General features: G+C 37.6%; 1 long non-coding RNA gene across 4 annotated transcripts; it reads right to left on the reverse strand.

The window, feature by feature from the left end:
* Positions 1-3757: 3757 nt before the first annotated feature.
* On the reverse strand, positions 3758-26133 carry LOC103464309 (uncharacterized). Of its 4 annotated transcripts, XR_533639.3 has the most exons (6): positions 25979-26133; positions 25494-25617; positions 25207-25419; positions 24720-24900; positions 7458-7557; positions 3758-3931 (listed from the first exon to the last, which is right to left on the reverse strand). It is a non-coding gene; the product is annotated as an uncharacterized LOC103464309 (long non-coding RNA). The 4 variants fall into 4 exon arrangements; XR_533637.3 differs by lacking the exon at positions 7458-7557; XR_014087486.1 differs by lacking the exon at positions 3758-3931 and having other exon boundaries at positions 6221-7557; positions 25207-25416.
* Between the last annotated feature and the right edge of the window lie 1239 nt (positions 26134-27372).

Consider the following 27372-nt stretch of genomic DNA (forward strand, 5'->3'; position numbering starts at 1 on the left):
ACTCCGTGAACATCCTCCCCCTACATGTGGCATTTTCACAATCCACTCCTCTCCTGCTCCCCGTCCTTCTATTCCAGTCTTTCTTTCTAAACTACACGGATCCAAGTATCTCCTAGTCTTCTAGGACTTTTCCTGCACCTTCTCCGTTTTCCTTTAGCCATCTTTTCCATCTTCACCTACTCTCACATCTTTCCGCTTTTTTCTCGTGTATTTTTCTAAAGGTGACCCATTGTGCTTTCTAGAAAAGGTTAGGGTAGGTTTATAGGTGATACTTTTTATGTTCATACTATTTATGTTTATTACACAGAATCATTCTTAAATTCTGCTCAGTTCTGCCCACTTTGAGCCGCTTTAGGGCGTCTTGTCACTTTAAATCCAAATAAGCTGCTGGCACCAAACCCCCAACTCAATGTTTACACTTACGTGAAAAGGGACTGTAAACTGTAAGACAAGCTAACCACATGTGCTGGAGCTCCCCTTGGGTTGCTAGGCAACGGGCAGAACTCCGCTGGGTTGCTAGGCAACAGGCTGGGATATCAGGCATTTAAAGTGTTCTGTTTAGAGAGTTTAGAGTTACTTTTCTTTCAGGAACATCTTGATCACATTCAGAATGTTCTTGCCTTGTATGATGATATGTTTTAAGAGTATTGCCACCCACCTACTGACATTTGTAAAATGTTCAACTTTTTAAACTAAGAAAATTTCCAAAATCAGAAAAGTTTGAACTTTTCAAACCAATAAATTTCTAATTGCTTTTTTAGAAAATTTCTTGAGATTAACTTCAAGTTTTTCTAGCAAATTTCCAACTTTTCAAACGCAGAACTTTCCTTGTTTTTTTTCTAGAAAATTTTCTTTGAATAATTTCAGTTTTTATAACAATTGTTTTGTATTTTCAAAACTCATAAAGTTCCAAGTGTTTTTCTCGCACATTTTTGAGATTAATCTCAAAATTAAATTTTTTTCTAGCAAATTTTCAACTTTTCAAACTTTCAAAGAAATTTATTTAGATTAATCTCAAAATTTCTTTTTTTTTAATCTACATTGGCAGAGATACGGCGTCGTAAAAATACAAACATGGGCTGAAATGACATTTTGTTGTATTTCACATTTTTATGCGTTGTAATCTTAATGTTCCTCCCACCTATTGCTTTTCAGCTAAACAAAGATTGTGGGAATATCAATTTGAGGCATGGAAACTACTCAACATCAGGGAAAGTTTATGGGAACCATGAGCAACGTCTAAAAATACAAAGATTTAACTGTTGTATATTTTTATATTGGCTTGTTTTAACATTTGTCATCCAGCCACAGATTTTGTGGTAGAACTCTAAAAACAACGACTAGTTGCAGGGTGAAAGGATCCCTGGAGAAGCGGAGCGGAGGACTGGATCAGTTACAAGGGTAAAGTTAGCAGCATGCCTGCTGGAAGGTTGGCAGAGGGAGAAAATGCAGAGAGCAGGAGTGTTTTCCAGGTTTTAGAAGGTTAATAGAGCATCTCCCGCTCTCCAAGCTCCCCAGAGTCATTAATTATGATACGCACCCACACACGTGCGCTCGGCACACACCCCAGCAGCTACACAAGGTGCAATCTTTCAACTTAAACCAAACATACACATGCACAAGCGCACACACCGGCAGCACCTCCATGGCTAAGCAGATAAAGGATTAGTGGCTGATCCTGTTTGAGCCTGGCAGTTTGGCTGAGCTGACTTTCACACAACCAATCTCTCCCTCACACACACACACACACACACACACACACACACACACACACACACACACACATCTAAACACACTCAATACTATGAGACACACACAGTCACAAAGTACTCAGAGCAACACATTCATACAGTACAGACGGAAAGTTTACACACTCTTCCAAGTTTGTCACTTTATGTTTCAGATTCGTCTTTAAATAACATCTTTTGAGCAAAGAAACTACAATAAATTTCTCTTTTAATGCAGAAAGAAAATATATAAAATAAAAAAATTGTAAATCCAATTATTATCTTTGCAGGGGGGAAAAAAAATCCCATATTATTTAAGGGTGCATTTACGCTAGCACCCTTTATTCTGGGCATTTAAGCACCTTTTATGCAAAAACATTATTTTACATATTTGCTAAAACTCACCACGTCATGACAGCATGAGAGAAATAATCTGTGAAAAGATTGAACTCCTCCACCTCCTTCTTGAGCTGCTACTGCTGTCTGACGAAATTAACAGCTCCCACCCAAAAACTACCAATCAGAGCCAGGAGGAGAGTCTTAGCGCTGTCAATCATCCTCAGGTACTCGCTGATAAATGTGCTACTAGTAGAGAAACAACTTACAGTTACAGAAAAACATCATCATCTGTGGCTATGCTAACTAGCCTTAGCATTGTCCCTTGTTGTGAACCAGCTGTAGCTCAGCTGAGAGCAAAGGGTGGTGGATGTGAGCAGTGCATACAGGAGGGTTATTGACAGCGCTAAGACCCTCCTCCTGGCTCTGATTGGTTGTTTCTGACAGTGCAGAGTATTTGTGCAAATGACAGCAGATCCATGGGGAGAAGGCAGAGGAGATTATCTGTCTTTTACTGATAAAACATAATTTTTACAAATAAGTAAAAAAAAAAAAACTAAAGTATTTTTATTAAAGTTACAAACTGCAGCTGTAATCAAACTCTAGTCTGTTTGTCTAGAAAGTCCGGTCTGCATGTGGAGGTATGGATGCTAATCAAACTCTGGCTCGCCCACAAACCTTGGCCTCGGTTTGGTTGAAGGGACAAGAGACCGCTCCAAAAGCAGGAAGTGGACGACAGCACAGGGCATTCTGGGTAAATACGACCAAAATAAGCACAATGCTCAAAGGCTGTGGATTGTTTGACACAGCGCAGTGTGAAAGGGAACCGCAGCAACTGGAAATGTAACAAATGTCGCAGCTTTGGTCCCCAATCAAACTAAGTCTGCCAGACTATCAGGTTGTAATTTCTTTGGAACCACCGCGCAGGAGAACGAGGGAAAACAAGAAAGCAGATCATGGATGCTGAAAGAAGAAGAAAGTTTTATCATTGTTTGGCGGCCATGGTAATATTGCTCTAACTAAAATAATATGCAATATTGTAGATCTGAGCCGCCATCTTGGTAGGCAAATGCAGGGCAAACCACAGATGAACCACAGTTTTGAGTCCCACAAAAAGGGACATTCTTGGTCCAATGTGAAATAGAAATACATCAACAAATCACTGCAGATCACGATCGGCCTGTATGACACAGAGAACGCAGCTTGTGTTGTCATAGCAACTCCATAACAACTGTCATGACATTTACAAATACCTACCAAGATGGCTGACAGCTACAAAGTTCCAAGAGCCTCCTCCTGGCTCTGATTGGTTGTTTCTGTGGCTCATATTTTAACATTTTTTAAAACAAATTTTTTGTATTGACTGATTGTGGAGGAATAGTTTATATTTTGTTCTGCTTTTTTTTTTTTTTTTACAATAGGACTGATTCAAGAGCTGAAGTTTACAGACATGAAGGCTGAAGACTGATCAGGCTGAAGTCGTTTGATTTAGCACCGTTCTGACAAACCGCTGCCTTTTTACTCAGATATTTGGGCTAATTTACCCTCCAGGAGTCAAATTGCAAGTTCATCATAAAATCTATGAAACATCTTTATTTTAATCAGATCTTCTCCTCCCTCAGCTCACCTCAAACCAGGACAATCTCTCATCTTTCCATATTTCTTTAATTCCATAGATCAAGAGAAGCCCAGAGTCATTTACTTTTAATTTTTATTGCAACCTTCTTTTTCAGTTCTCAATTAATTTTATCCACTAAATTAAGGAGGATGAGTTGAATGCGTTCTCTGTCGAGTAGCACGGTTTTCTTTCTAGTTCCCCTTTCCTTTGTGTCGCGGTTTCAAACCATGAGGCAGGTTTTCATGGCAACCTGGAGGAATTCAAACAAAGCGGAAAAAGTCAAAGGGAGAAATGGCCTGATAACGGAGAATTAGTTGAGCTCACACCTCTTCACATGCAGTTGTTGGAAACGTACTAATGGAAACTCCACATGTCGTAACTTTATCACAATTACACAGAAAACCACGTGGAGGACTCACATTGGGACGAATAGCAATTAGCTCAACGTGGCGGCTTTAAAACGCCAATTTCTGTGGAAGTTTTCAAAACTGTCTCATTTTCTCTCTTTTACAAACACACAGCTGATGTGTCCCAAAAAGTTGTTTTTTTCTTCTAGTGGACCAAATGGCTTGAAACTGGTCAAATATGAGCTAAATTCCAGATTTATTTAAAAAGTAAATACTTTAGGAATGTCTTTGACAGAGTAGTTGAAAAGGTTTTTAAAGTTGGCTTCATAAATTGCATATTTTCTCCCATTTCTACGCAGAATGGACACTTTCAGTCATCTGTGAAATTGGTTAGCATGAGCTAACGAAGGGTTAGCATGTATTTGACACGCTACACTGAGACGTGTGTTTATCTTTAATCCTGTCAAATTTTACTGAGATGTTTTAACAGATTAGAGGTTTAGAAGCAAACATTGCTTATTTTTGTCACTATATATAACTAGTTTATCTATTCTATACATTTTTACTTCTTGGTTTAAAGCATTTAATAGTATAATGGGTTCAAAGTGTCACCATTCTGCTCCTGTTTTTATGTAACTTTGCCTCGGTTCCAGCTGCAGTAATTATTTCTGCTTACATGTTTATTGCTGTAATTTTTCTAAGATAAAATCATTAGAAAAAAATAATAAAATCTGCACAAGTTAAACAGAAAATCATCAACAATTATGTCTGTGTCCATTTATAAACATCTCTTCATATGACTGTGCTACCATACGTTAAGATCTGATGATTTTTATTGCTTTGCCTCTGCAAATGTGCAAACCACAGATGACACCTGCTGGTTGGGTGAGGCTGTCGGCTGTTTGCTGAATCCCTCCGACTGTGTTTGCTGTTTGTACTTCATTTTTTTTAAAAGCAAAACGTTAATTCCTTTACCCTTTTGTTTTTCCTGAGCTTCAATCAGTCATGTCTACAACTGGAAACGCGTTTTCTTCTGTGCACATTGCCGTTTTGCTGCAGCAGTGACTGAATTTAGGTAACCAACAGCTGCAGGAAAAAACGACCGATTGGAAAATTCATACTAATAATTTTAATCTCAGTCATTTAAAATAATGAAATGTCGTTTTAAAGAATGTTTAAATATTTCCCAGTGTATTTATTCGCTTCACTGCTCCTGTACAAACAAGAAACAAAGTTAAAATATTACAGAAGTTGCAGAGTTCAGACGGTAGATTACTGCCGACTCATCTGTTTTAATGTAAATTACTGCAGGTGAGCATTCATGTGTCTGGTCTGCGAGTGCAACCGGTTTATGAGCAGCTCAGTCAGGTGTGAAATGCAAATTGTCGCTCCGTTAATTAAGAGCTCGCCACCCTGCAGCTCTCCTTTCTGAGCTGGAATGTGTGTGTGAGCGTTGCTCCCTGTGGATCCAGGCACGTCACTGTGACCCATTTGTCCCAGAAAACAGAAAATCAGAAAACACATTTTGATGCTTGTCTAGAAACTTAAACTCCAAGGAAAATCTGCACATTTCTCCAGGATTCTCCGTCTGTCTGGCCACCAGGTTTATCAGAACTAGGAACCCTTTTTTCTTTTGCCTTGTACATTTTTGTTTTCTCAATATGTTTGGATTTTCTCTGTCAATTCTCTGAAAATAATAACCAACCTGTGTGGAGGCTAAAGTAAAACTAAAGAAAACCAGAGTCTTCACACGCCGATTTATCTGCTGAAACAAATGAATCTGCCTGTGATCTACTGTTTATTTGCCAACAACAATAGCAGAAGCTAACGCAAAATCAAAACTAATTGGAAGATAATGCATGAAGCATCTTTAAGTCATTTTAACAACGTTCTAATATATTTGAGAAAATGTTTTGAGTTAGAAACTGAAGATTTCCGAGCAGCGAAACTCGTCCGTTTCCAAGAGAAGAAAAAAAAAAACCCACAAACTTTGAGATTAGTTTCACATATTTACTAGAAAAATGTGGGAACTTTCTGAACTCTGAAAGTTTGACATTTTTGACTTTTGAGCTCAAAAATTACAATTTTATTCCTAGAAATTTTCAGCCTTTTGAGCTGAGATAATTTCCTTGTTTCTGAGATTTTTGGGGTAAAATTGCTCATTTTTTCTGCCTATAATGTATTAATCTCCTTTTCTTCATAACTGCATCAGCCCAGTATTATGTATATAATTCAGAAGGTAACACTATTTAACATTTTAAATGGTCTAAAGGATAAAACACTAGCATGACCAAGTTGTTTGTTTCAGCTGATTATTGTTTTTTTACATTTCCTCCTTTAATAATCTGGTGACTTTCTTTGGAAAAATGAAACAAACGACTAGAAATGCTGTGCAGGTGACTGAACACCTGGTCCCCAGACATGCTGTAAAGCTTTATTTTCATGCTTGCAGTTCCAGCTCATCTTTGCATTGCACATCTCTACGTAAATAACGGTTTTTGTTCAGCCGTCAGGTTGTTTGAGGACTGTGTTGGCTCCGGTTAGTAGCGGCCTTCCTCCTCCCCCCCGAGCTCTGTGTCCCCTGCCAATAGCTAATTGATTTGGCTCCATCCTGACTGCTCTACTTACTCAAGTGGTTAATTAACTTTACTTTTAATTCGCTTCCACGCAGCGCTCGGGTAAAGCATAGAGCTGACACCGGCTGAATGCGAGCACTCGTTGGGTTTTTGTCCGACAGAGCGAACAAAGATGGCCCTTCAGGTTGTAAACTGGCCTGGAAGGCTTGAGAGGCTGCTCATATATTTATGCAAACTCATTTTGTTCCTTTACTTTTTGCTCTTTTTTCCTCCCGTAATTAATCTTTTGACTTGCCCCATTCTTCCAGCAGCTTTTAAGGTTGTTTAAATCTGCATCGACTGTTATTTAATTACCATCGACTGCATCTACATGAGGTTAACGAGGTTCTTGATTAATTGCAATTATTCTGAAATTACTTCACAGGTGCTGAGACGTCCAACTTTCAAAAGTCTCTCAACTCAGCTGGAACAAAAGCTCCTTTTTCCGCCCGCTGACAGTTTCAGGAGTCTAACAATGAGGAACTGAGCTGCCGAAAACAAGCCAGTGGAAAAGCCAACATGTCATGAATGAAGGCTTAAAAGCTTTAGTTACCCGACACACAAAATCTGATGGCAAAATGGTTGTTTCATTTGCAATAGAAGTACATTTTTGCATATTTATTGTTCTGCTTCAATTCTTTTTTTGTTCAGGTATTTCAGTCCAGAATGAGTGGATTTAAAAGTCAGGACTTCAGGTACAAACATTTTTTTGCTTTTAAATCCTCTTCCAAGTGAACATCTGATGTTTCTGGTCGAGGTCTTGAAACCAAAGTGTCGTCTCTGACGACGTTACAGGCTGAAAAACACACCAAACCTTTTGGGCGTCATTGTGGGACGGCTCCGTTTCTCCTCGCTCTGCTGGCCTTCTGCTGATCCTCGCCTTCCTCTGAGCCCGTCTGACTAACCCGCTGTGGCTGGAAAAGCAATTCAACAACCCCTTCAGACATGGGTGTTCATCAGGCAAAAGAACATTTCTAAAATCACTCTGTTGGTTCAGAGATAGAGGAGCCACAGTGGGAATCGTGTCAGCTTTTCTTTCTGCACTTTTCATTATTACTGACTCTGAAACCTCTCTGAATATTACACTAATGCAGAAAAAAACTATTTTGCAATTGCATTGTTCCCTTTAAAAAAACAATTAAAATCAGACGTGAATAAGTTTGTTCACAAAAACATCCTCCTACCACTTCCTGTCGTCGTCTTCTTCGTCTTTTCCTGCAGTAGTAACATCCAGTTGTTGATCACATGACTCCTGTTTCCCAATAAATCAATTTCGATAGGCTAAAAAAAAAACTCATTTTTGATCTTTGAATCAAAAAACTCTTTTTTTTTCAACATTAGCGTATTTCCACTAAGAAAATTTATTTTCAAAATGTCAAATTGTGCAATTATATAGTCAACAGAAGCGCAGCTCACGTCCAACAACTTTGTACTTAAAGAGTAACTACTAAATCCTTGATGATCAACTATTTTCTGCAGATAAACAGAACAAATTGGTTCTGATGTGCTCTCTTTATGTTTCACTGTAATTTTGTTATATTCTCCAATATTTTGCCAAAACCTTCAGACAAAAGTCACCAGATTTGTCCCTTTTTTAAAAAAAAAAAAGTTGAAAGACATGTCTGAAGTCATTAAATATATATAATAAATGGATATATACCAACTTATATATTAAGTTGGTATATATAAAACATTAAACAATGTTTTATGTGCTTTATCCAAACATAGTCGTCCGTTTTTAACCACGTTTTTAACCACGTTAAGTTTGTTTTTAACATTTTTAACCACGTTTTTAACCACGTTAAGTTTGTTTTTAACATTTTTAACCACGTTTTTAACCACGTTAAGTTTGTTTTTAACATTTTTAACCACGTTAAGTTTATTTAACATTTTTAACCACGTTTTTAACCACGTTAAGTTTGTTTTTAACATTTTTAACAACGTTTTTAACCACGTTAAGTTTGTTTTTAACATTTTTAACCACGTTAAGTTTGTTTTTAACATTTTTAACCACGTTTTTAACCACGTTGTTTGTTTTTAACATTTTTAACCATGTTAAAAAAACAACAGCACATTAGTTTAATCTTTTTAACTATAGATTTTTTGTGTGTCTGGAATAAAGATATGATGATGATGCTGATTAAATTAAAGATTCCTGTCACACTCAGAGACAGACGCTTAATTTATGTGACTTTTAACAAGATAAACATGAAAAAAACTAATTCCCCAAAACAGACACAATGCCGCAGGTCTGATCATATAAATGTATATAAACTTTTCTTCTCACGCTTCAAAAAAATTATATTTTCACAAGAAGAGGAAGGAATTCTTTAAAAGGCCTGGATAGACACCCATGATCTGGTTTTACCTACATCTTAATTATTTACTCAGAAATGTAAAAATTCAACGACTCAAATAAAACAAAATACAAGAGGAAACAGGAAACAACCTCAACAATTAATGTAAACTATCTTCTCTTTACATTGTGTTAAAATGCAACAAATAAATGCGTAACTATTAATATTTCCCCAAACATGTAGTAGGATTGTTTTGAACAGCGGCGCTCAGTTGAGGCAACATGTGGACAACACTGCCACCTTCTGGGCAACTTCATGCTTTCAGCCTTTCTGCTGGTTGCTCTTGTTAATAGAAAATAAATCTCATTTATCCTTTACGGATGTTTCTCACAAACACATTTAACACTAATTCATACGCATTTTTTCCACAGTATTTATACATTTATTTTTCTTTCTTGGACTTTTGGTTGGAGTCCCCCCTCCCTCTTTTTTTTTTTATTTGAAATTTTGGCAGGAAATTTAATGTTTTTGATTGTTGATTCAATGTTGCATGACTGTGTGTTTTGTGTTTAATGATGTAAAGCACTTTCAAATGCCTTGCTGCTGAAATGTGCTATACAAATAAAATTTGATTGATTCTTTTTAATCAAATAACATAACATTGATTTACACCACAGATTACCGTGAATGTGCCACTTTGAGCATCGGCCAATTCTTTCTCGTCTTCTAACACATTATTTTTATATTTTTGAAACCTATTGAGAATATTCCTCTTATTTTTTTATAATTTAAAAGGCCAATTTTGTATCCTAAACATTTTCCAAATGCAACATCAAGGGTTATTATATGCCAAGACATTTTTGGTGAAATAATTTAATGATAAGTGTATATCAGTGTGTTCAGTAACTGTTATCTGTTATTTCCTAAATAATTTCTGTTGTGTGTATTTTTTAAATGTGCAATAATATTCACATGCACTTTTCATATTGACCAGCAGAGGGCAGCATTGTCCCCTTCCTGATGTTCATCCGGTGGGAAACTGTCAGCTGCAGCTGATGGTGACGTTCAATCAGAAAGTAACGTTTCCACACTTTGGCTGAATGTTTCTAAAGATGTTGGAGTTTTTTCCCCCGTCTGACGTCGGCTGAAATTACTTTATATTGATGAAATCACTACTTGTAACGCTGCATTGTGTAATAACATTGCCATATGTAACAATGTAATAAAACTGGACTTCAAAATGTAATAAAACATCATTACATCTGCATTATGTAATAATTAAAGCTGCCAACTTTAACGCATAAATGCATGCAATTAACCTGAAAATTTTAGATTTTTTAATTTTACATAATGCAGATTAACAAAACTACCTTTTTTTTCTTTTTTTTTAAACAGTGGTGGTTTTTGATATGGGCAGTTGCCCAGGGTGGCATCCAAAAGGAGTGGGGCACTGGAGAAGCAGAAATATATCTTATCTGTTATTTGTTCCCTAAACAAGTTTGTTACGTTTAGTGAAGTTTTCCTTACTAGTTGAGCACCAGGAGACTTATGTTACCTGGAACTCTCTAGAAAATTTCTCATCTCTAAAAGTAAAAATAAAAAATAAAACTCAGAAATTTTAAGAAAAATCTCAGAAATTTTCTAGAAAAAACTGAAATTTTTGAGCTTCAAAAGTTGAAAATTTACGAGAAGAAAAGCCCTCAGAAATTGACACGTTTCCCATTAAGTGAATTTATTTTAGAAATGTCAAATTTTGCAATTATATATAGTCAACGGAAACGCAGTATGTACGCCCGTCGCCGTGGCAACCAGCTGAGAACAGCTCCGTTAGCCAACCGTAGCAGAGGTTACATTAAAAGGCATCAGGAGCGTCAACACCGAATAAGATGCAAACGTTTCCCACACAGACAGAGCGCGCTACGTCCGTTACGGTTTTGTTTTCAGGCTCAATGTTTATGTTGCGATTATTAATATTAATATTATTAACAAGTGATCGTCTGAACACAGCGGCGGTTGATTAGCTAGTGAGCACACAGCAGAAAAATGTTTTTAGGAATATTTTTACTTCACAGTACGTTTAACTTTTACTTCAGTAATTATATTACGAAGTATCAGAAACTGATTTGGAAAAAGCTTTTTTGCCCGACTGTTTTGTTTTTAATTATATGAATTATTGTTATTTTGAACCTTATATTTTGGTCCGTCTGATTATGTAATTTGTAAATATTAAGTGATTGATAATTATTAGTCACTCAGTACTTTTTACTTTTGAGTAAAAATATGCTGAAGTAGTGCTATGTTTGAGCACAACTTTTGACTTCTCTGGCTACCTGCTTGTAACTGACAGCCATCTTGGTATGCAGTTGCTATGACAACAATAAACAAGTCACAGGCTCAGAACCAACTCTCACCCGAATCTCTAGTAGTAGTATGACTCTATTACTCTATCACAGAGTAATAGAGTCATACTACTACCGAGATAAATATCACAGATCTTTACTGCGGTACTTGGTGCCAAACTAGCAAAATTAGCTTAGCTAATGTAGCTTTTGTCGAACTACATGTACTTTCACTCTGCCAGTCGACAGAACCTCGTTATTCAGACGATATGTTTGTAAATCTGTTTTAACATTTATTGTTCATCGATTTCAGGCCGTGACGCTCCACGTTGTGCCCACTCTTCGTTTTTACTATGTCATAATCGATCGGAGGCATCTTGTCCACATCGTCTTGCACGTTTTCCTTCTCCGTCTCACATGGGCTGATCCTGACAGCAGCCATTTTGTTCATGTATTTTTCTCTCGCACATTGGTTACAGTGTCCATGCATTTTCTTTTTGTTGGTCTGGAAGCCGGGCTGCACAGTGGCGCAGTTGGTAGAGCTGTTGCCTTGCAGCAAGAAGGTTCTGGGTTCGATTCCCGGCCCCGGTCTTTCTGCATGGAGTTTGCATGTTCTCCCTGTGCATGGTGGGTTTTCTCCAGGTACTCCGGTTTCCTCCCACAGTCCGAAAACATGACTGGCAGGTTAATTGGCCTCTCCAAATTGCCCCTAGGTGCGAGTGTGCATGGTTGTGTGTCTCTGTGTTGCCCTGCGACAGACTGACGACCTGTCCAGGGTGACCCCGCCTCTCACCTGGAACGTTAGCTGGAGAGGCACCAGCAACCCTCCTGACCCCACTGAGGGACAAGGGTGTAAAGAAAATGGATGGATGGATGGATGGATGGATGGTCTGGAAGCCATGGTTCGTCTTCCAAGATGGCACAGATCTGTGGGAACTGAAGTTTGACACGGCTGACATCCTCTTCTCATGGACGTCACCAGTAATGGACGGACGGATGCTAACCTTGATTAGAGGTCCACTTTAGCTCACGATGGGAGTTTTTCTTCCTGAGGTTGAGCTTTTACACACCAGAAACACACACACACTTTAATGGACGGCCTCTTTACAGGAATGTAAACATCTGGATCCTCTTTATTCACATAGTAACTGAGCATGGATTTGTTTTAATGCAAGCATTTTCATGCAATTATGAATATGATGTAAACTCGTCTGTACTGTGTGTGTGTGTGTGTGTGTGTGTGTGTGTGTTGTTTTTGCCCCCACTTGTTCTCTGGTAGTTTGTTATTCCTGCAGATGTCTCTGGTTTTAATTAGCCACTTTTATAAGAGCCTCTTTAACCTTTTTGTTTGTTTCTTTTTAATCCCCAATTTTGAATAAAACCTCTGCGCGTCACACCATCTTGTAAATAACTGGATCTTCACTTGAGATTACAAATTTCATTTCAAAATGACACACTGTGCAGACAGAAGTTGTAAACAAACACAGATAATCACACAAAATTCAAAACTGCAAGTCATTAACAGCCGGAAACATTGAGTTTTCACAGCTTTATTTACACTCAGGGCCCATAAATGGCGCCTTTTCATTTTATCGCCCTGAGTACATTAAAAGTCTTACATAAACAGCTGAAAATGTGAAGTACTGCATCAACCGCATGCATAGGCGCTGAATCCTTAATCGCACGACATGGGACATTTTTTGAGTCGAATAAATCTGGTGAACTTCATAGCCTGGAAAATCAGGGATTTCCGATGCATCACGCTTACATTTCACAGCTCTTGCCCTTTGGAAAATGGCGTGACAAATAAGTCGCGCTCCTCCTCACGCAGAGTTCATTTCAACGTCATTTTAGACGGAGGAATTTGTCATTTTATAGTTTTGATTCCAGTAAAAGTCTTAGTGTTCTGGTGCTGAAAGTGATAAAACAAACAGCATAACAACACATTTTCCTGGACAATAAAATGTCCCAAAAGTTATTGCGATAAACGACAGTATTGCTGTTTTGAGACTATTTTCAAGTAAGATAATGGTAAAGGCATAACAATGCAGGCACACATTCTCAAGGATCAATAAACTTTAATTTTTTAATGAACATTTGACACTGGAACTAGATTCTGTTTTTATTGCTGAAAATAGACACAAATATTTTTTCGGTTTTCCTCAATTGAGCCCAAAGCAATAAGCAAACTGGATGCCTTTCATTTAACGAGGACAACAAACAACAATCATTGAAGTTTTGGCTACATGATTCCATTCCTACAAAAAACTGGTTCAGTTAAAGCAGTGGTCCCCAAGCTACGGCCCGCGGGCCGGATCCGGCCCGCCTCCACGTTTGGTCCGGCCCCCTGAACAATACCAGAGGATTCAGATTTTTTTTTCATATATTGTATTTTCCGGTTTATATGTGGATTTTTCTTCAACCACCAGGGGGCTCTGTAGCAGGAAGTGTGTCCTGTAAACTGTGGGTGTTTTGTTTTGCATGGCGCATTGCTGCCATCTGTTGGACTTTTAGAGAACTGCTTGAATGTTTACATGCAACTCAGATCGCCGGCGATCCAGCCGCCCGTAAAGGGATTTATTAATCAGTACGGTTGTTTGCTAGCGGTACAGCACATGAACACGTGTTTGTTATGAACGCCGCATTCCAGGTCGAGTTCTTTGAAGCCTGTAAGTAGCAGCTTATATTTCAAAATGAGCCTTTATGTTAACATGAGGAATTAAAGTTGTTAAAGTTACTTTCCCTCAATGGAATATATACATACTAGTCAGTCCCAGTGACCGTTTCACTAACGGTTTTTGCCCATGTTCTCTCTGGGTAAAAATCAATCGAGAAACGCGCAACCCTCACCCCTCAACCCCCAAAATTCATGATTTTGCAATTTTTAGAATTTTCAAACATAAATTTTTTTCAGAATTTTTTTCTTATTCATCTAAAAAAAATAATTCTTGCACATTTTGCAGTTTTGGTGCTCAGAAATGCCATTGCTTTATTTTGAAAATTTCTGCGATTAATCTAAAAATTTAAAACTTTTTTCAGGCACGTTTTTTTATTTTTGGAGCCCAGAAATCTGGAAAATTTCTGATATTAATATTAAAATTTCTCACTTTTTTCTCACATTTTTTGACTTTTCAAACTGAAATTTCCAGGTTTATATATATATAATTTTTTTTTTTTTGTGAAAAAATTCAGTCATCCTATTTTTATGTATAATTACAATAGCACATCGTCATAGAAACCTGATTGGGTGGGGAAAAAAAACAACACATCAAGCCTGTAAGACTTTCTGAACTTCTATGTGTATTCGTGTTACTTTAACTCAGAGATTTTGTGTAAATGTTCTTTACAAAGTGGATTCATCTCCAGGTTTCAGCTCCAGGGCTACGCTGCACGTCAGGTTCATGCAAAATACAGATTCACATTTTGCACATGCAGCAGACTTTTATCAAACTTTATGCTGAAAAGATGAGATCTGAGTTATGCGTGGCGGGGCTGTGCCCCAGCGCAGCTTTCCTCCTAACGCCGCCCCTGACCCTGTCTAAGAGGAACTTCTTTGTGCCGTAATTGAATTCATACAACACATGGTTACCATCTGATAGGATCTTTTCAAAGCAGCGTGCACCGTAAATTATATTCTGGAAGAGAAGGGTAGGAGCATTTATGTCTCGACACTGCAGTGAAAAACAGGGAGTTTTGGATAACAGGAACCCGCTGCACCGCTAGAAACACATCAAACCCAAGTATTTAGTGAAAACTGCTCCACAAACATGCATTAATTAGTTATTTTACAGAATAAAGTTAAGCATTACAAGCAGAGCGTCCAGGTCTTTAGATACAATTCAAATATGTTGCTTTTCGTCCAGGCATTTCAGCAAAAGCACACGTTTGTGTATCATTTCTAACGTAAAGTGTGATTGCAACCATTTAGTTTTGTTGCCACAGCTAAGGCTTTTGTTTTCATGCAAATACTCAAACATACTAAGTAACTACAGATGAGATTTATTGGCTGTTGTGAGGAAGATGGAGTAGCTGTCAGAACAGCTTTTTGGAGGAGGACAGAAACAGCAGAAATATTGTAGATATTACTTGAATTTGGAGAGAAATGTTTCTGTAACCCCATAAAAAGGATCAGATTCTTTTGAAGGACTCTTTGTTTTTGTACTGTTCTGTTCTGTTGCAGCAAGTATTATTTTTATTTAACTGTATTTATTTAATGTAGCATAAGCGCAGTTTGTTTTTGTCACCTGTCATGGCGGCCGACGCGCCGCACTGCGTGACCTGGCTGCATAAACACTGACGCAGGCTTTTCGTGCAGCGGGAGAGAGGAGGATGATGATGACGGCACCCTGGTTTCGTCTCGCTTGCTGCTTCTTGGTTAATGTTTATAGTTGAGTGTTGCTCACCGTTGGTGCTAACTGTTGCTTGTTATATTTAATGATGCAGAAGAAGATTTTTGTTTCTGCCAAAACAGCTCAATTCCACTTTTCCCCTCTACTATGTGTTACTTCAGTTTTGTTTCTGTTTTACAAATAACACTAGAATGCTGTCGATGCATAAAACACTTTGGTATTTTACTCATATTTTGAGATTTTGTATTTTATGAAAACAAACATAATTTTTTAAAATAAAATAGCCAGCTGTAGTTCTGTTTAGAATGAATATTAATTTTACCTAATGAAATGATTACATTAGGGATAAAATGGCATGTTGTTTGAAAAACGTACATTTTGAACATGGGATCTTAGTTTTGAAATGATAACTGGATCCTAAAGTTTGGCTTCCTACTCAGAGCCATAGCACCGCTAACTGAAGCACTAATCAAACATTAGTTGTGTAAAACCACAATTCCAACATGGTGTTTAGCAGAAGCTAAAGCACTAAAGCATTTAATTCAACCATGTTGAGATCCATCATGTACCAATGACATGTTATAATAACTCTTTAAAGGATCGATTCAATTGCTAATCGTCACCTACCAGAACATTGCGTTTAAATGTGACCCTTTGTGCAAAATTCACATTTTTCATGTTTCTGTATTTCCATTTGTGTTTCTGCCGTTTGTAAAAACCACCAGCTGTTTTTTGGCAATAAGTTAAGGTTTTTTGGTGTCTAGAAAATTAGCCGTTTCAAAAACCCACAGAATATATCACAGATCAGCAGCCACTGACCTTTCACCTAGTAGCCCCAGCAATGCTCCACTGATGTAACCTAGACACTCCAGTAGAGTTCCGCCTGTTACCTAGCAACCCCAGTGGAGTTCCGCCAGTTCCCTAGCAACCCCAGTGGAGTTCCGCCAGTTCCCTAGCAACCCCAGTGGAGTTAAGCCCGTTATCTAGCAACCACAGTGGAGTTCCGCCCGTTACCTAGCAACTTCAGTAGAGTTCCGCCCATTACCTAGCAACCACAGTGGAGTTACGCCTGTTACCTAGCAACCCCAGTGGAGTTCCGCCCATTACCTAGCAACCACAGTGGAGTTACGCCTGTTACCTAGCAACCCCAGTGGAGTTCCGCCCGTTACCTAGCAACCCCAGTGGAGTTCTGCCCATACCTAGCAACTCCAGAGGAGTTACGTCCGTTACCTAGCAACCACAGTTGAGTTCCACCTGTTACCTAGCAACCCCAGTGGGGTTCTGCCTGTTACCTAGCAACCCCTGTGGGGTTCTGCCTGTTACCTAGCAACCCCAGTGGAGTTACGCCCGTTACCTAGCAACCACAGTGGAGTTACGCCCGTTACCTAGCAACCCCAGTGGAGTTACGCCCGGTTTTAAGGTTGTATGCACTGTACAATGGCTGCTGGAAAAGACATCAGATTCAAGCTGTTCACTGGAGAACTATGTCCTGGAACAGCGTTGCATTCTGGGCACAGAATAAACGTCCTTTGCTGCCCTGCATCATTTGTGAAGAACAAGAGGAGAATCAAAACAAATCATGTTTGTGCATTTTTAAGTGTATTATGTTGAATTAAAGCTGCAGAAGACAGCTTTGAGAATATTTAGCCTTAGCCTGAAAATTTGAACAAGTGCACCATTAACTAAAATAAAAAAAATAAAAAATGTAATTAATGAGAAAAAAAAAGACGCAACTGGAACTATATTGTGCATTTATACATTCTAGGTACAATACCCTTCGTTGTGCTTATGAATCTATTTATTAGAAGGTTGTTCAACAATTATTGAATTAATTTTCTGCTGAGTATCCATTTCCCAATAAATGCATATATAATCACAACACAATATGTCAACCTTTTGAATTCTGCGCCTAAAATTAACCAACGTATAAAAAAAACTAAAACTACTACAGTAACTGATAAAAACTAAACGGCTTCAGTTTGTTTGGGTCTCGGTCTCTAGGCTGGTAAACCTCAAGACGACTGGATTATTCTGCATTTTAAACATTTCCCAGGTGCTTTTATAATCCAACCTTGATGAGAAGATCAACGGCAGGTGAGTAAATAAGCAAAACAACAGACAGCAGTAGAGTTAGAGAGACCAAAACTACTCCAACCACCCAGAGACTTTCCCATTAACCACCAACATCTTCATGCCTGAAAGGAAAATGGTGTAGCATCCGTCTGCTTCCAGTCCTGGAACATCAAATGCTTCAGTTTTTCAAAGTCGATATATTTACAAGGCTTCTTTTCCCATATTTGTAGCAAATTGAAAATTAGATTAAGTTGTCATGGCGACGTGGTTTGGTGCCATGTGTTTTTCTAATTATTTCTGACTGATTTTTTTTAACCACAGCTGGAGAGTGTTTCGAGTTCATGCGAGAGGATCGTCTTTTCACTTTTGTTCTTTCTCGCTGTTTATTCTCTACTTGCAGAAAACAAATGTCTTGGGTTCTGGCATCAAAGCCACGAGGCCGGAGTAAAACCAATTCTTCCTCCCTCTAAAGAATCTGTTGAAAACGAAGACAAACTTTACTTTGTCAATTGGGCCTATTTCGTCTGTTAAAATGTTTACGAAATGACATCTACCATGAAATAGTAACTGAAACAGGAAGTTCCTGAGGTTCAGTGAACGCAGCGTTGATTACTGACCAACCATGTTTAAAATGGAGGACAGGTGGAGTCATTTCTAACGTTGCCAGGTAACGTATTCCTGCTCCTTCAACGCTTAATTTCAGTTTTTTATGACTTATAATAAATTATCTCTGGTACTGATGTTTGAAAAGTTACACCGCCAAAAATTATCATCAATAATTTGGGATATTTGGTCTTTTATAAGACGGGAGAAAATGGAGGATCATATTTTCACCATGTTAGTTATTCGCTTATAAATGTAACAATTAAAAATTAAACATCAAACAAGCTAAATATTTTTGCTTCAAATCAAACATTTAGTTAGCTAAATACTTAGCTGTAAGCTAAATATCTAGTTAACCAAATATTCAGTTTGTAAACTAAATATCTACCTCATGACTAAACATTTAGTTACTAAATATTTAGCTAAAAATCAAACACAGAGTTAGCTTCCTGCTAAATATTTAGATAGCAAGCTAAATATTTAGCTTCAAACTAAACATTTAGTTACTAAATATTTAGCTAAAAATCAAACAAAGTTAGCTTCCTGCTAAATATTTATATAGCAAGCTAAATATTTAGCTTCAAACTAAACATTTAGTTATGATTTAGAACTAAATATTTAGCTAAAAATCAAACACCGAGTTAGCTTCCTGCTAAATATTTAGATAGCAAGCTAAATATTTAGCTTCAAACTAAACATTTAGTCAAGTTGAATATTTAGCTCTAAATTATTTAGTTAGCAAACTTAATATTTAGCTTGTAAACTAAATATGTAGCTCACAACTACATATTCAGATCTAAATATTCAGTTAGTAAGCTAAATATTTAGCTCCAGACCAAAGAGTCAGACAGAAAGCTACATGTTTGTCTTGCTAACTCCATTTAGGCACACGGAGACGAGCATGGAGTATTATTGTAAACACGACGAGACGTTACCACGGAAACGCTGGAGTGGGTGTGTTGAGCCAATTAATGGCTTTAATTTAGACCCATTTTTGACAAAGTTACTCAGCTTTCTGTTTATTTTAATATTATTTTAAACAACATCTAAATTGGCACTAAATACAAACACATTCAGACCTTGAACTGCTCTAGAAATCTACTTAGACGGAGATATTACTCCTTAGCTTAAAAAGCATTGAAACATTGAGTTAAATAAGGCTCTGTACTTGGACCAGTGTTATTCATTTTCTACCTCATAACCTGAGAACATATTTATTCTGATGTCCACATGAACTTTCATGCTAATGACGCTGTATCGTACACACGTCCCAGAGCAATGCGGCGTCTGCAGTCATGATGCTGTACGCACACAACATTCTCAGCGTTTGCATGCAGACAGCAGGGGGCCGGCTAAAGACTTCAATCACTTCACGCTCTAATCTTTTCCCACATAACATCTTACAACCTGGTTGAAAACCACAACACTCGCGTTAAAACTAGAGAAGCTTCGGATCAGTAGCTTTCGTTGCTGCTGCAGCGTCGTTGGTAAGAACTATGGCTTGTTTTTAAGGTTAAATAGTTTAACAGAAAGATTTAAACTCTGGACCTTCTTGCTATGAGGGAGTTTCCCTTAAGCAGTTTACATTTCTAGTAAAATGACCCCACTTTGGCAGCTTTATGAAATAGAAAAGCAAAGAGTTTGTCTCAGTTTTACATCGCAATTTAAGTCAGGATAATCCCGACCAGTACACTTTGCTATCCTGAAATCCTCCTGCAGCCTGTGAACAATTTGGCAGAAGAATCAAATCTGCACGCTCCAGAGCTCCCGCTGCTGAAATGATCACATCAAGTTCAGTTTGTTCCGACCCAAGAACAGCAGGCAGCATCTTTGTTCCTCCCCGGCTCTGCTCGTCTAACCTATGTGTGGCGGATCTCGCGTGATGCGCCGCCGTTTCCCACGGAGATGATGGAGCGAAGGCTGCTCTGCTGACAGCCAGCAGAGGACTCGGTGGACTCTCTGATCCCCGAGCCTCACAGTCGGCATCGATGTTTTTATTTTTCTCACCGCTTCACAGTTTAACTTGATTTTACGGCGGCGCGTTGACGCCACTGTAGGAAGACGAATAAAAACGGAAGAGTAAATATCCGGCATTAAAACGTGGAAAAGATTTGGAGATTAATCTCAGAAATTTTCTAGAAAAAGGTTTTGGTATTTCTGAGCTTGAAAAGTTTAAATTTACTAGAAAAAAAATCTGAAATTATGACACTAAGTTAATAAATTGTCGTCAAGAAAAAAACAAATTTCCAGATTAATCTCAGACATTTTCTAGGGAAAATGCGTGAAATTTTCTGAGTGAAGTGTCAAAAATTGGCTAGAAGAAAACTGAGAAATTTTGAGATTTCAGAAAAAATTGTAGGAAAAAAAAAAACAGGTAATTTCTGAATTTCAAAAGTTGAAAATGTTTTACTTTTGGAGCTTCAAATGTAATAAAATAAATTTCCAGAAAATTTCTGAGATTAATCCTAAAATTATTATTTTTTTTGTGGTAATTTACTTTTATTCTGTCTACATTGGTAGACAGAATACCAATGTAGACACATACTATATTTTAAAACTCATATTTAATTGAATGTGGATGCTTTGGTTTACATATTTGCATATAAACCGAGTTTTTAACTGTTTTCAGACTAATAATGAAACCGGGTTTGATCACTTGAAGAGCCGACGCATCTCCTGCTTTTATTTACGACTGTAAAATTCTTCCTTCTGCCGTTTCCAACAAAAAGATTAATTTTTCTAACATTCACCAGAAAGTGATTGATTTTATTTAAATGCATAATAATTTCATTGTTCATTTCTATATGTTGCCCCATAAAGCAGGCAACAGAAAAAGGCAGCAATAACAAATAAACACTATTTATAGTCGACTTTTTTTTTATTTTTATTTTTTTAAGTGCTCAGTCAGGGAAGTCTTGAGAGAAGACAGACATGAAGCAAAGGCCGGGAATCGAACCAGCGACGGCCGAGGACTGAGGCCTCCTCATGTGGGCTGGGTTTAACCCCTGCACCGCCACAGCACATCCATTAAAACCCATTTTAAGAGGGTTGCATCAAATTAATGTTTTTTATATTTACATAACTACGTCACAAAAATCTGTATTTTTGTCTATTATAACTTTATTTTTACAATATTTATAGTTATTACAAGCAATTATAGTTATTATAATTAATAATTATAAGCAAATATTTATAATTTAATTATTTTGGTTATTTGACACCTGAAATAATACTAAATAAACAGTTATTATCGACATAAATTGTCTCCTTTGTTATTAAAAAAGGTGGAAATGGACCTTTACATGCAGTATATGACATCTGATTAATGTTGATTCATCTCTCACTGGTATAAGTTGTTGATCGATTTCTTTAATTTCTGGGAAAAAACAGAAAACAGGCTGAAAGGCTCAACATTTTTAAGCGCTCCAGGCAAAGACAGATTAATGGAGGCACAATTTTACATCTCTGGACCAAAACCTTTAAAGATTTATTGTAATGGAGTTTAAGCCAGGACTGCAGTTTAATTCTGCATCAATCTGCCTCACGGGGCTATAACTCCTTAGAGATAATAATGAACCGGGCGTCTTTAGCCTTTGTCCCTTTACTTTGGTCTTTTATGTTTGCACATTCAGGCAGAAAACAAACCGCTGACTCTTCTCCAGAAAGTATCGCTTGCAAATGTCCACGCAATAAAACGGTAAAATTTGACCGCACTCCAGAGTTTTCCTGCTTTTGGGTTCAATCCCGTTCCTGGATTGATTGATAAATGTAGAAAAATAACATGTTTATGTTTTAATTACTCTACTCTACTTGCATTATCCATCACTGAAACGGATTGGGCGGCTCCCATTTAGAATGAAATAACATTAAAACAGCATGAAAGCATTCAAACCACAATAATTCCATACTTTTAATGACTTCGTTTTAATGTTTTCCTGTCTGGTGTGCATTTGGATTTTAGCTCGTTTAACTCTGATAGAGTAAACAGAATCCTTTCCTTTGAAGACGGCTGCTGAAACCGTTCTGTTGAGGTCTCAGGAGTTCGTTAATGGCCAAACAGCACAGCAGGGAGGACATGGAGAAAGTTGTAAACAGGTTTAAAATCAGGCAGGGATGTAAAGCAACACAATAGACCCCCTGTATTCACGGGATTTAGGGACAACAGCTGCAGATGAATCACTAAAAACGCCCAAAACTGCAGATTTTATGAGTTCAAACAGCAATTAAACTCACAGCGGGCTTGTCAGAAACCAACACCATCTTCCTCATCTGCAGCCAGCGCAGTAATGGCTGCTTCACCCAGTAGGAGTGACAGTGGCATCGCATGCAGGCGTTCCAGCTTTTTTATATTTACGATGCTCTACGAAAAGATTTAACCTCAAATAGTCTGGAGCTAATAACAAAAATGTTATTGAAATTCAAAAATACTGCATTTATTCTAAATGAGCGATAAATCAATAAATTGCATGATGAATTAAAATCGAGTCAATAATTTCTATTTGCATAATTTATTGCTTTTCTCTTTCTACCAAAACTGGTCTTCAAAACTTGGTCCAGCTCTTATTTTGAAAGACAATATGGTTTTCAGATGCTTTGTAATTTATTTTATTTGTCATTTCTGTTGTTTTATTTATTTGTTTTGGATATTTAAAATGTCTTCCGGTTCCAGTGTCAAATGTCTATTAGAATTTGAAATTTATTGATCTTTGAAAATGTATTCTTGTCACAATAACAAATTTATTTGCCCGATAAATTGTCCCAGAATTTATTGTGATAAAAAAATAATAATGTTTTGAAACCACTTTCATCTACATCAAACCTTCTCGTCCGTTTTGCTGCACGGACAAACACACAAACATCGGAGCCGACCCGAGTAGGCCTGTCACGATAACAAATTTTGCTGGACGATTAATTGTCTAAAAAATTATTGCGATAAACAATAATATTGTTTCAAGACCTTTTGACACTAATTTAGTGGAAATGACTAATAATGCATGTGATTTCCTGCCATAGATAGATACACTTTATTTTCAAACCAACACATAACACTGGAACTGATAAACTAAACAAACAAAACAACCAGAAACAAAAATAAAATGGATTCTCAGTCTCCATTAACAAAAAACGTACTTGAATAAAAACTAGACAACATAAAGCCAAAGTGGAAATAAATACTGCATTCAACCAAAAGAGTGCAGATTATTAAATCTGTACTATATTGCCCTTCAGTAATCACTAGATTTGAATAGAGACGATGGGCACATCCCACTACCTAATGCAGTAGTTCATACTACACGATTCTTGCCCCTATTTTCCCCTTATGATAATCTTACATCGTTGGCCGATCTAAGATTGTCGCTGGTGATTTCGCAACCGATCATCCTGCAGTGTGTGGTGTGTTACGGTAGATCGTCGTGGCCGCTCCGATCTAAATCAGGGGTTTTCCCCGACTGGGAGCTTAACGCTAAATGTGACAGGTAGCCAATCAGAAAGCACGGATTCTTCTCCGCTTTCTGAGAGGAAAATAAGGAGGGGAATCCCAAACAGCTGAAACGGCGCAACCCGAAGTCCAGCGGACGTCGGAGATGATTTGTGAAAACAACATTAATGTTTATTCAACATTTCGTGCAAAGAATATAGAAATGATAAGGAGAGAAGTTGGAGCCAAATTGCTACCTCAGTTGATAAACCCGGTAGGTTTTCAGCTGTTCTTCGTTAACGTGACATAAATAGGTTATAATGATTTTCATTCAGTCAGGACTTTACGCTTTAGCCACATGCGTCACAGGTAGATTCTATGTGGCTGGACACCACACGGCACGACGAACCCAATCGAACCGTTATACCTGGGATTTCTGTCAGGTTTTGAAAATGGGCCGACAACTCGTGTAATGTTGGACATTACACTAAGGAAATGAGGGTCAGTGAAGCGCATCGGAGTTGAGCCTTTTTTCATCCAGTGTCATCAACAGAAAGAAAAAAACGGCAGGAAGAGACGATAAAGCCGATAATTAAAATGAGGTCGATAGGTTTAATTTATCGTGTGATTAATTGATGTATCGTTTATCGCGACAGGCCTAAATGGATCCATAGAAAATTTTACAAAACAAAAAGAAAGAGAAGGGCATAAAAATAAAATCTTTCTTCTCTGTGTGTTCAAACATCTGCAACTCAGTTCCAGTAACTTGGAGAGACATTCCTACTCCTTGAAGACGGGTTTTGGGGCGGGGGGGATCGTGATAGAGGTTTATCTTTCAAAGGAGACCAGAATTAAACTTTTTTTTTACTCCACATGGTTCACGAAGACCTGCCAATTTACTCTGGCTATGTTTGCACATTTTGGTGCAATTTCACCCACAATTGCAAGGAATCCTTTAAAGTCTTCTAAAAGAGGTTCAGTTTGAGTCTTACTCACCTTGGTTTACCTCCTGAAGTGAGTGGCTAGGTACATATGGTGGCTTTTATCACTGCTGCATGCCTCTTGTATCCACAGAAAATGACCTTAGTGTTTAGACCTCTTTTAAAGCACTTGATATGAAGAGTCAGAGAATTGGAACCAGATCGGCTGTACAGCACTCCAAGGTGCTTTCCAGACTCTGACGACACAACAAGAACAAAAAGACAGAACGCTTGATTAGCATCACTTCATATCCACTCTGACAGCATCTACAGTATCGATAAAAACTACTTTGAAACCTGAAAATAGCTACTTTTTTCAGCCTCCATGCATAAACTGAGGATATTTTCAGATTTGATTATGTATTTTTTGTTTTCCTTTTTGCTGGGAAAATGGTCAAAAGTTGAGGTGTCAAACATACGATGTGCAAATAACGCCTGTGTTGCCATGGCGTGCCACTAAACAGACTGCAACTGCACGCCCCGAGCATCTGTTGCACATTTACCCCGTGGTCATGGCCGCATGGAGCCCCACAGCTTCTGCACTCTGCTGCGTTTCCGATCACTCCATCCTTCTCCAGCCTCTCTCCCTCTTCTGCTTCAGACCTCAGCGCTAATCGGTTCTGAACAACGATGAAGATGATAAGCCGTGCCTTTGTCCTCTGCTGGGCTCTTCTTACAGATTTATCCAAGGTTAGAACATCAGAGGAGTCTATCTACTGAACATAAAGAATGTTTTTGAAGATACTTATTGAAGCAATTTAATCAGCAGTATGTTGTGCATAAATATTACCCTGTGTTCATTTAACTGGAGGCTTTTTCCATGCTTTGTACTCTTAAAGCTGCTGCAGAGGGTATTTCAAAGTTTGTCGAGTTCCCAGCTGAAGAGCAGGTGAATCAATAACTCTGAACAGAAGCTGCAGTTTAAACAAAGACAATGACACCACAAGTGTTACAAACAACATAAATTATTGTTCTTCTTCTTGTCGTTATTTACTGCCTGGTGCTAGTTAAAATGTAAACAAAGTGAAAACAAAATTTTAATAACATTTAAAGTAAACCATACGAGTGAATAATCCCCAATTATGCTTGATTTAACTAAAAACTATATGACACATAGCTTACAGTACGACAAACATCAGCATTAACCCTTACTGTGAAATAAGCAACAGCAGCCATTGTGCTAATTAGCTGCTAATGTACAAAATAACACAGCATTTCCATTAGCTAAATGCTAATTTGGCAAAAACCCTCATGTAGAACAAAAACGTAACTCACCAAAGCTTCAACTCAACACACTACGTTACGTAATACTCAAAAACGCAAGTACGAATGAGTTTTAAGGTTAATTTAGCTAACTTGCTGCAGCAGACGGCAGAATAAACGACTTCCAGTCCGCCGTCAAGTCACTTCCGGTCCGCCATTAAACGTGAAATAAACTCCAGAGCCCCCTAGTGGAGTAAATTCAACAATGAAATTATTTTTATTCCCTTTTAGTCTGTAAAAGTTTACTGAATATTTCTGTCAGGGAAAGACATTTCTAAGATAAAAAATATCCATTTTCTATTTTAGTTGTCAAGGCGAATCAGGTTTACTTTACTGGTTAATCACATTTCTGCAACAAGGCAGTTCAAAAAGACATAATAAAAACATAACACACTAAGCAAACAAACAAAAAAGAAACACAGTTTATACTTTTACCACTTTAAAAGAACTCAAGTGTTTTAACAATAAATAAACTTAAAATAAATGTGACTTTTGTAATTTAATTTTGCCCTGGGCCACAGGAATAGCTGCCAAGGATTCCTCAAACATGTCTGGAAGAAGCAAAGAGACACTCCAGGCATGTTTTTGATGAGAGAATAATATTTTAACATAAAACACTCAAAAAAGTTGATTTTACATCATATCAACTTTAAAAAGCCTGACCTACCAATTCTGATTTTGGTGGTTACCAATATTTTCCTCTGAAATGTTATAAATATAGCGACAGATAAGCCTGTCGCAATAAGCAATAAATCATTTAATAGCATGATAAATTAAAATGACCTCAATTTCTATTTGTATGATTTATTGTTTTTCTCTTTTCTCTCTCTTTCGTTAGTCTGAACAAAATTATTATTTTTGAAGGACAGTTTTATTTACCGAGACTTCATAATTCATTTTATTTGTTGTTTCTGTTGTTTTATGTATTTTTGTGTGTGGGGGGGTTAAAATGTCTTTCAGTTCCAGTTAAATGCACATCTGTTTATTGATCTTTGAAAATGTGTTTTTGCATTATTATTATATTACCATTATATTATTTAAAAACGATCTGAAAACAACAATATTATCTTTTATTATGGGTCAGTTTATGGTCCATGAATTGTGTTGCTAAGTTGGCAACAGTGGAGCGCAGAGGTAAATAAGATTGTTTTTCCATGTATTGACCCATCACTGATGATCCAAAATTAAGAAAATCCGAGCTGATTTATCATTAAACCCCAAATGAAACAGGAACACCCGAGAAAAACCCAAACATGCAAACAGAAACAGACTCCAATCCCACCTGGGATTTGAATCCAGGGCCTCACTGCAGTGAATCAAAAGCTGCACATATAATATCATTACACTGCCATTCATTATCTTTAATGAAATAACATCAAATAACACCCAAGGCAAAACTCAAAGGT

Source organism: Poecilia reticulata, chromosome 5, assembly GCF_904066995.2.
Source record: "Poecilia reticulata chromosome 5, P_reticulata-male-v2, whole genome shotgun sequence".
Lineage (NCBI taxonomy): Eukaryota > Metazoa > Chordata > Actinopteri > Cyprinodontiformes > Poeciliidae > Poecilia > Poecilia reticulata.